The sequence below is a fragment of the Jatropha curcas genome, chromosome 4, assembly GCF_041381405.1.
Source record: "Jatropha curcas cultivar XTBG-Jc1 chromosome 4, XTBG_Jcur_1.0, whole genome shotgun sequence".
NCBI classification, from domain to species: domain Eukaryota; kingdom Viridiplantae; phylum Streptophyta; class Magnoliopsida; order Malpighiales; family Euphorbiaceae; genus Jatropha; species Jatropha curcas.
In genome coordinates, this window is record NC_143154.1 from 21,282,645 (window position 1) to 21,293,810 (window position 11,166).

The window sequence follows — 11,166 nt, forward strand, 5'->3', positions numbered from 1 at the left end:
GTCTTTTAATGGTATGCCAAACATTTTTATGTAATTGGAAGCCAAAGAAAGTATAAGACATAAGGAGACATAACCATCTACATGCCTAGTGAGAGTAAGAGCTTCAAAGTTGAAGATATTGTACTTGAATGTATTGTTGTAATAATCTTAGTTTTCTCTCTTCCATATTCCTTATGGCTAGGAATAAGGAAATCATGGTTAATTGATGATTAACCATAAAGTAAGACCTAATAATCTTAGTTTTCTCTCTTCCATATTCCTTATGCAATACATATTAATACACTTAATATATAAAGTAAGACCTAATAAAATTAATACCCAATGAATCTTCCAATAAAAACTTAAGCTTTGGCTCCTCACTCAAGTCATAAGTTCAAATATTCAAATCAATTCTTTATTGGCTATGTAGTCATAGGAGCGATTAATTGGTTCAGAGATCTTCAAAGTTTATTAACCATTGAATAGTGTGAGCGTATGGATATATTATTTGGCAAGAACAACATTGTGAACATGAGCCTCGTAACATTCAAATCCATATATGAGCTGATTTACTGGTTACATACTTAAATAGTGTGAAAGATATTAATATTATGAACCTGAGGAATATTAATATGTCCCATATGAATTTAATCACCTTAGAAATTCTCCCCTCTGGGTTTCCATTTTTTATTATGAAACTGTAGAATTCGAATAGAAAATATCGGGAGGACCATTTTGAATAACGACCAAATAATTGTAGGAAATACATAATACATCAAACTAATAAACTGGTTTTTGTAATTATTCTTTAATTTAGTATGGAATCTATTAACCCTCCTATCTAGGGGGTAAACGAGCTGAATTGAGCTTGAACTTGTTAGGCTTGTAGCTCAGTTTGATAAATTTAGTTCAGTTCGAGCTTGACTTGAAACTCAATGAGCCTAAAAACTTCATGCTCAAGCTTGACTTAAATCTTGAGATGCACTCAAAAAATTTTAAGCTCAAACTCAATTGGAGACTCGATGCTCAAATAAATCCAATATATATATATATATATATATAAGTTCGATAAGGCTCAACAATTTTTTGAACCGAACTTTTTTGAACTTTTTTTGAGTCTAGTTCGAACAGCTTGCATGTAACGTCCCATTTTTCTATTGAATCGAGTTGTTGCTTGAAGTCGAATCGGGCTGATCTAAAACCCGGTTCGAGCTATTAGAGTCCAGAGTGGGGTAGAATGGGAGGTAATTGAAATCAGGAAAAGAAGTGGACTTACTTGAAGGAAACAAAAAGATCAAAGTATAAGGATTAGGACTTGCTTGCACGAGGTATTGAGTTGTAGCATTTTGACACTTGAGGTACCATTTGGTAATTTTCATATAAAAATCAATGATATTTTAGAGATGTACCCGTGAGTTCCATTTCATTTTCATTTCTTAATCCTTATCTTCATCTTCTTCCTCTACTTTCCTCTTCCACCTTCCTTTCTCCATCACTTTTAATGGTAGTGAAGATTTTAATGGGAGTTAAGCATTAATTCAACTTCTATTCTATCCAAGTAAGTAAACCTTCTTGAATTTCCTAATTGAATCATTTGGTGACATGTTTAGATGATTCATAAGAATTCTTATGTATAGGAGAGGTGAGCCAAAGGTAGAAGAAATAGGAAGCTTAAAAGAAGAGCTCAAGCTTTTTGGAGTGAAGGTGTGCTATCTCTTTTAGTTTAATTCATTTCCTTGCACGAGAATTTGTGTGTTGTGTTGATAATGAGAAGATATGTTGCTTAATGTTGAGTAATATGATGAAAATGGTGAAAAAGCATGAGATGAAATGAATAAATGAAGTAGATATTGAGTTCATGCTGAAACAGGTTTTGCTGGAAAAGTAACCAGTAACTTCACTATGATTTTGACCCCATTTAATGATGGAATTAGGAAGTGTCATAGGGGAGTTATTTGTTCCTCTATGTGTTAGCTTTCCATGAGTTTTTGAATCACCCAAATCGGAGTTGTAAATTGAGAGATATGACCAAAATAGTACAGACTGCGCAGGATGGAAAACACGACGCGCGCTCGCGAATTTCATGTCGAGCTCGCGAATTTGGCCTGTGAACTCTTTGACTCTCATTTTGCACTTCTCACGCTCGTGAATTTCATTGCGTGCTCGCGAATTTGGCCTGTAAACTCTCTGACCCTCTTGTGTGCTTCTCGCGCTCGCGACTTTGCATGGCGCGCTCGCGAATTGTGTTCTGATGCTCTTTTTGTAACATCCCTTCCCGGTCCACCCGTAAACCCAAATAAACCGAGTCGAGACGTTACAAACTGGTTGACTTTATGTCTTGTCATGCTGATATCATAATGTATATTGAATATAATAGCATGCTGATGTTGTTTACAAAAATAATGTAATTTATATTTACAAAACATGATACTAGTGTCAAAATGAAATGGGCCCAACTGTGTGCCCTGTACATGCCATGAAAAGGATAGACAAAAGATACACATCCAAATGAGTAGCTACCCTGAAGACTGAGTCTTCTACAGATGAACTGCAGCAGTTGTAAGCTGACTCTCTACGGTCCAAACTTAAAACCTGCGAGTTAAACAGGTAACTCGCTGAGCAAATAAAGCTCAGTGGATATCTCAACATATAAAGAAACAATTAAACACATCCATAGATAGAAATAAGCATGTAAATGCATGTGGATAATTAAACATATAAGCACATATAGCATGATCCTTCATTATACGTTGATTATCTTTTGTACTGTTTGTAATAATGTATGATTCATGGAATGTTATGTCAAGATATCTGTATGGCTCCATAAGGTTATAGTGAAACCGAAGTGATAAGAAAAACTGTATGAAACTGGATGAATACTGTATGCTTGGCTGCTATGGCCCATATAATCATATCCACTCAACGGCCTGTAGCCGGAGTATCAAACTGTATGAGGTGCAGATCTGCTATCCTATGTCGCGACATAGCCTTATCTACATGGTTTCTACCTAACCTCAATGGAGCATAATGTTGGTATGTTAATAATATCACACAACATCATAGTCATAGTTCATAACTTCATAATTCATAATGTTTATTTGATTTCACATCATTTGCATGCTTGCATGTTGTTTTGATACATGTTCTAATGTTGTATTTGATGTTAAAATGATTGAAGGCATATAAGTGAAGCAAAGGAATACAATTGCATTGAAAAAGAAGTCCAAAAGTGCATGAAAACATAAGTCGCGAGCGCGTAAAGCACCAGATGAGAGACAGTGAGTTATCGGGCACAAGTCGCGAGCGCGTACTTGAAAGTCGCGAGCGCGAGAAGTGCCAAATGAGAGACAGTGAGTTCCCAGGCCAAATTTGCGAGCACGCGATGAAGGTCGCGAGCGCTTACAGGCCAAGGGCCAAGTACGCGAGCGCGCACTTGAAAGTCGCGAGCGCGAGAAGTGCCAAATGAGAGTCAGAGAGTTTGCGAGCACAAGTCGCGAGCGCGCACTTGAAAGTCGCGAGCACGAGATGTGCCAAATAAGAGTCAGAGAGTTTCAGGTGAAAGTCGCGAGCGCGCATTTGAAAATCGCGAGCGTGAGAAGGCAACGCGAGCTCGTCATGCGATTCGCGCGCGCGCTTCGCGCTTTCCAGCCTGCACAGTCTGTACTCTTTTGGTCATATCTCTCAATATACAACTCCGATTTGGATGATTCAAAAACCCATGTAAAGCTAACACATAGAGGAACAAATAACTCTTCTATGATACTTCCTAATTCCATTATTAAATGGGGTCAAAATCAAGATGAAGTTACTGGTAAAATTTCCAGCAAAACCTGTTTCAACATAAACTCAATATTCACTTCATTTATTCAATACTTCCCCTGTTTTCCCCTGTTTTCTCACCATTACCAGTCCTCCCACTCACATAAAGCAATATGGTCTCATAGCAACACACCACACAAATCTCATACAAAGAAAATGGGAAAGGAAAAGAGATATCAAACCTTTACTCCAAAAGCTTGAGCTTCTCTTCTTTTAACTTCTTTTTTCTACACTCTTTGAACTCCCTTCACCTATAAATAAGAATTCTTATGAATTCTAAAATAATAGCACCAAATGATTCAATTATGAACTTCAAGAAGGTTTACTTACTTGGATAGAAGAAGAATTGAAGTTAAAGCTTAACTACCATGAAAATTGAAAGGAAGGTGGAAGAGGAAAGGAAGAAAATGAAGAAGATGAAGATAAAGATGAAAATGGGAAAGTGAAATGGTTATTACGGGTAAGCCATCAAAATATCAATGAATTTGTGTGTAAAAGTTCTAAATGGTACCTCAATTGTAAGAAGGTTACAACTTAACACCCAAGCTGTATGTTTTAGTGCAAATAAATCCTAACCCTTATACTTTGATCTTTTTCTCTCACTCAAGTAACTCCACTTATAAACCCATTCTACCCCAACCGGGTTTGGTTCAACTCGACTCAACTCGACTACTCGACTCTATGCTAAGACTCGACTCGGTAGGATGTCACAATTCTCCCCTCCTAAATAAAAACTTCGTCCCGAAGTTTACCTGTTGTGAACAACTGCGGATACTGTTGTCGCATGGTGTCTTCAGATTCCCAAGTTGCTTCTTCTGTCTTATGATTCCTCCAAAGACCTTTTACCAATGCTATTTTCTTGTTCCGCAATTCCTTAGTTTCTCTGGCTAAGATCTGAACTGGTTCTTCTTCATAGGTGAGATCCGGCTGAATTTCAATCTCTTCTGCTGATAACACGTGCGATGGGTCTGATCTGTATCTCCTTAACATGGATACGTGAAAGACATTATGAATTCGATCTAAGGTTGAAGGTAACGCTAGGCGATAGGCTAATGGTCCTACAGGTTCAACAATCTCGTATGGACCAATGAACCTAGGGCTAAGCTTACCCTTCCGTCCAAACCTTAGGATCTTTTTCCATGGTGAAACTTTCAGAAATACTTTATCACCAACCGAGTACTCAATATCCCTTCTCTTTAAATCAACATAAGACTTCTGTCGATCACTTGCTTCTTTCAGCCGTTTTCTGATGATTTCCACTTTCTCTTCTGTTTCTCTAACCAAATCTGGACCCAAAATCTTCTTCTCACTCAGTTCTGTCCAACACACAGGTGTCCTACATGGTCTACCATACAATGCTTCATATGGTGCCATCTTAATGCTCGATTGGTAGCTGTTGTTGTAGGCAAACTCCATGAGAGGTACATATCTGTCCCAACTGCCTTCAAATTCTATAACACATGATCTCATCATGTCTTCCAGGATCTGAATTACTCTTTCTGATTGGCCATCTGTTTGAGGATGAAATGCAGTGCTGAAATGCAATTTCGTTCCTAATGCTTCCTGCAGTTTACCCCAAAACTTCGATGTAAACCTTGGATCACGATCAGAGATAATGGATGATGGAACTCCATGTAGTCGAACTATTTCGCTCACATAAATATCTGCTAACTTGTCCAGAGAATAGTCCATCCTGACTGGTAGAAAGTGTGCGGACTTAGTTAATCTGTCCACGATCACCCATACTGCATCATGCTTCCGCTGCGTCTGAGGTAATCCAGTAACAAAATCCATCGTGATCTGATCCCACTTCCATGTTGGCACTGTTATTGGATGAAGTAACCCAGCTGGCAGTTGATGTTCTGCTTTTACTTGTTGACATGTTAAACATCTTGTTACAACATGTCCGATATCTTTCTTCATGCCCGGCCACCAATAGCATTTCTTCAAATCCTGATACATCTTGGTACTACCTGGATGCATTGTATATGGACTGTTATGAGCTTCATGCAGAATCTTTTGTCTAAGCTCCCCTATCTGTGGTACAACAACTCTGTCTTCATAGAATAAGACTCCACTGTTATCCAATCTGAATTTCCCACCATGATCTTCCTGTACTTGTTTTACCCATAGTGCTGTTTGTGCATCTTTCTTTTGTGCCTCTGCAACTTCCGGAACCCAAGATGGCTGTACTTGCATCTGTGCTAGAATAACTCCCTGCTGTTGCAACTCCATACTAATTCTCATTGCTCTCAAAGCAAATAATGATTTGCGGCTAAGGGCATCAGCTACCACGTTAGCTTTGCCCGGATGGTAATTAATGACATACTCATAATTAGCCAGAATCTGCATCCACTTCCGTTGTCTTGAATTCAAATCCTTTTGTGTCGGTAAGTACTTTAAACTCTGATGATCTGTGTAAATGTAACACTTTTCACCATACAGATAGTGCCGCCATACTTTGAATGCTAGGACAATGGCTGCCAATTCTAAATCATGGGTTGGATAATTCAATTCATGTGGCTTCAACTGTCTGGAGACATAAGCTACCACTTTTCTGTCTTGCATGAGTACACATCCTAACCCAATATGAGAGGCATCACTGTAAATCTCAAAGTCTTTACCTGACACTGGCTGAGTCAACACTGGTGCTTCAGTCAACTTTTTCTTCAAAGTGTCAAAACTCTGCTGACATCTATCATCCCATTGGAATACAACCTCTTTCTTCAACAATCTTGTTAAAGGTGATGCAATGATGGAGAATCCCTTTACGAACCTTCTGTAATAACCGGCTAAACCCAGAAAACTTCGAACTTCTGTGACGTTTCTGGGTGGTCTCCAATCAACAATAGCTTCAATCTTATGAGGATCCACTCTAATACCCTCCGATGACACCACATGTCCTAAGAAAGAAACTTCTTCTAGCCAAAACTCACACTTACTAAGCTTGGCATACAGCTGTTTATCCCTCAGTGTCTGAAGTACAATCCGCAAATGTTTATCATGTTCGACCTTATCTTTAGAGTAGACCAAAATGTCATCTATAAACACCACCACAAACTGATCCAGATATGAATGAAACACGCGGTTCATGAGATCCATGAAAACCGCTGGTGCATTTGTGAGACCGAATGGCATGACTAAAAATTCATAGTGACCATATCGGGTCCTGAATGCAGTCTTAGCGATATCTTCTTCCTTTATCCGCAACTGATGGTTTCCCGACCTAAGGTCGATCTTAGAAAACATACCTGCACCTTTTAACTGATCAAACAAATCATCGATTCGAGGCAATGGATACTTATTCTTGATTGTCAGTTTGTTCAATTGTCTGTAGTCAATGCACAATCTGAATGATCCATCTTTCTTCTTTACAAATAAAACCGGTGCTCCCCAAGGTGATACACTGGGTCTGATAAAGCCTTTATCCAATAACTCCTGTAGCTGAATCTTTAACTCTTTTAGCTCTTCTGGTGCCATTCTGTAAGGTGCAATTGATACTGGTGCTGCTCCAGGAGAGACATCTATAGTAAACTCCACTTCCCTCCTTGGTGGTAACCCTGGTAACTGTTCTGGAAATACATCTGGATAATCAGACACTGTTGGTATATCTTGCACTTCTGACTGTTCTTTCTCTGCTTGTAATGCACATATCAAGTATGATTCACAACCCTTCTGAATTAATCTCTTTGCTGCCATGGCTGATATCACATTACCCAAAAAATCTCGCCGCTTCCCGACTACTGTAATCTCTTCCCCTGCTGTAGTATATAATGTCACCCTTTTCTTTGCACAATCAACTATAGCCTGATGTCTGGATAGCCAATCCATACCCAGAATAACATCAAATTCTCTAAATGGCAACTCCATAAGATCTCCTGGAAACTCTTTTCCATGAATAACAATTGGACATCCTTCGACCACTGTATGAGTCTGTACTACATCTCCTAATGGATTAGTAACTAACATACCCTGACTCACATATGCAACTTCTAACCCTTTAACCCAAGGTTTAGGTACACTAATGTATGAATGAGATGAGCCAGGATCAATTAAAGCATAAACTGTATGATCACATAAGGAAAACTCACCAACTATTACATCTGGAGCTTCCTCATCTTCTCTGGCTCGCATAGCATAAACCCTGGTTGGACCTCTTATATCAGGTCTGTCCACAGTCTCTGACTGCTGTCTCTGCCCTCCGGAGCTCTCACCTCTTCCTCTGCCTGCTATGAACTGTGTAGGAACTTTTGCCCTCTTCGGACAATCCTTCTTCTGATGGTCTGATGCTCCGCATATCCAACATTTACCAGTCACCAACCAACAATCTCCACCATGCCGTCTGCCACAATGCTCACAAGGTGGAAAAGTATAACCGGCTGACTCTGCACCTCTACCGGTGCCTCTACCAGTTCCTCTGCCTGAACCTCGACTACCACCGGCAGAACTAGCCACAACTGATACCGTTGGCACGTTAGCACCCCTAGCTGCGCCTTGGCTAAAGGAAGGTCTAGCACTAGCTGAACTACTAGCACCTCTGAATCTCTTGCTTTCTGACTGATATGCACTGGGTGCACTCTGAGTCTGGTCTCTCCTCTGCTGAGACCGTTGGCGTCTGGTACGCTGACTGGCCTGAATTCGCTCTATCTCCTGAGCTGCCTCTACCAAAGCTGAGAACTCTCTGAATCTGGAAGCTACCACTCCCATTTGAATCTCATTGTTCAGGCCTTCCTGAAACTTTTTACACCTCTCGGCTTCTGTAGCCACTATCCCCTTACCATACCTGCTGAGTCTGGTAAATTCTCGCTCATATTCGGCAACTGACATTCTGTTCTGCCTCAGGTATAAGAATTCTTTCCTTCTCGCATCTAAGTAAGCCTCTGTAATGAACTTTTTCTTAAATTCATCCAAGAAGAATTGCCATGTACGCTGCTCTGCTGATACCCGCTGCTGAACAGTAGTCCACCAGGTATATGCCTCATCTATGAGCAATGATGTGGCACAAACCAACTTGTCCTCTGGTGTACATTGTAATTGTTCCAGAACTCTCGATGTCCCATCTAACCAATACTCAGCTCTTTCTGGACTATCATCCTTGTTAGCACTGAATTCTTTCGCCCCATATTTCCGAAGCTTCTCTAGTGGGGGCTTTCTTTCTCTTTCTACTACTATTGGTGCTTGAGGTATCACTCCTGCAATCTGTCTAAAAGTATCTGCAAGTTGCTTTAACAACACCTCTTGACCTGGTGCTATTGGAGCCTCACCCTCCACTGGCCTGGAGGCGTGTGACTCGCTCTCACCTTCCTGTGACATCCTCCTAAAAGAACAACAACTGCTTAGTTCATCAGGGTAGACATGGCATGTACACTATACTGACTTATGCATGCAAGCCCGGGGAAACTAAACCTAGGGCTCTGATACCAAAATTTATAACATCCCTTCCCGGTCCACCCGTAAACCCGAATAAACTGAGTCGAGACGTTACAAACTGGTTGACTTTATACCTTGTCATGCTGATATCATAATGTATATTGAATATAATAGCATGCTGATGTTGTTTACAAAAATAATGTAATTTATATTTACAAAACATGATACTAGTGTCAAAATGAAATGGGCCCAACTGTGTGCCCTGTACATGCCATGAAAAGGATAGACAAAAGATACACATCCAAATGAGTAGCTACCCTGAAGACTGAGTCTTCTACAGATGAACTGCAGCAGTTGTAAGCTGACTCTCTACGGTCCAAACTTAAAACCTGCGAGTTAAACAGGTAACTCGCTGAGGAAATAAAGCTCAGTGGATATCTCAACATATAAAGAAACAATTAAACACATCCATAGATAGAAATAAGCATGTAAATGCATGTGGATAATTAAACATATAAGCACATATAGCATGATCCTTCATTATACGTTGATTATCTTTTGTATTGTTTGTAATAATGTATGATTCATGGAATGTTATGTCAAGATATCTGTATGGCTCCATAAGGTTATAGTGAAACCGAAGTGATAAGAAAAACTGTATGAAACTGGATGAATACTGTATGCTTGGCTGCTATGGCCCATATAATCATATCCACTCAACGGCCTGTAGCCGGAGTATCAAACTGTATGAGGTGCAGATCTGCTATCCTATGTTGCGACATAGCCTTATCTACATGGTTTCTACCTAACCTCAATGGAGCATAATGTTGGTATGTCAATAATATCACACAACATCATAGTCATAGTTCATAACTTCATAATTCATAATGTTTATTTGATTTCACATCATTTGCATGCTTGCATGTTGTTTTGATACATGTTCTAATGTTGTATTTGATGTTAAAATGATTGGAGGCATATAAGTGAAGCAAAGGAATACAATTGCATTGAAAAAGAAGTCCAAAAGTGCATGAAAACACAAGTCGCGAGCGCGTACTTGAAAGTCGCGAGCGCGTAAAGCACCAGATGAGAGACAGTGAGTTATCGGGCACAAGTCGCGAGCGCGTACTTGAAAGTCGCGAGCGCGAGAAGTGCCAAATGAGAGACAGTGAGTTCCCAGGCCAAATTCGCGAGCGCGCGATGAAGGTCGCGAGCGCTTACAGGCCAAGGGCCAAGTACGCGAGCGCGCACTTGAAAGTCGCGAGCGCGAGAAGTGCCAAATGAGAGTCAGAGAGTTTGCGAGCACAAGTCGCGAGCGCGCACTTGAAAGTTGCGAGCGCGCGATGTGCCAAATAAGAGTCAGAGAGTTTCAGGTGAAAGTCACGAGCGCGCATTTGAAAATCGCGAGCGCGAGAAGGCAACACGAGCTCGTCATGCGATTCGCGCGCGCGCTTCGCGCTTTCCAGCCGGCACAGTCTGTACTCTTTTGGTCATATCTCTCAATATACAACTCCGATTTGGATGATTCAAAAACCCATGTAACGCTAACACATAGAGGAACAAATAACTCTTCTATGATACTTCCTAATTCCATCATTAAATGGGGTCAAAATCAAGATGAATTTACTGGTAAAATTTCCAGCAAAACCTGTTTCAACATAAACTCAATATTCACTTCATTTATTCAATACTTCCCCTGTTTTCCCCTGTTTTCTCACCATTACCAGTCCTCCCACTCACATAAAGCAATATGGTCTCATAGCAACACACCACACAAATCTCATACAAAGAAAATGGGAAAGGAAAAGAGATATCAAACCTTTACTCCAAAAGCTTGAGCTTCTCTTCTTTTAACTTCTTTTTTCTACACTCTTTGAACTCCCTTCACCTATAAATAAGAATTCTTATGAATTCTAAAATAATAGCACCAAATGATTCAATTATGAACTTCAAGAAGGTTTACTTACTTGGATAGAAGAAGAATTGAAGTTAAAGCTT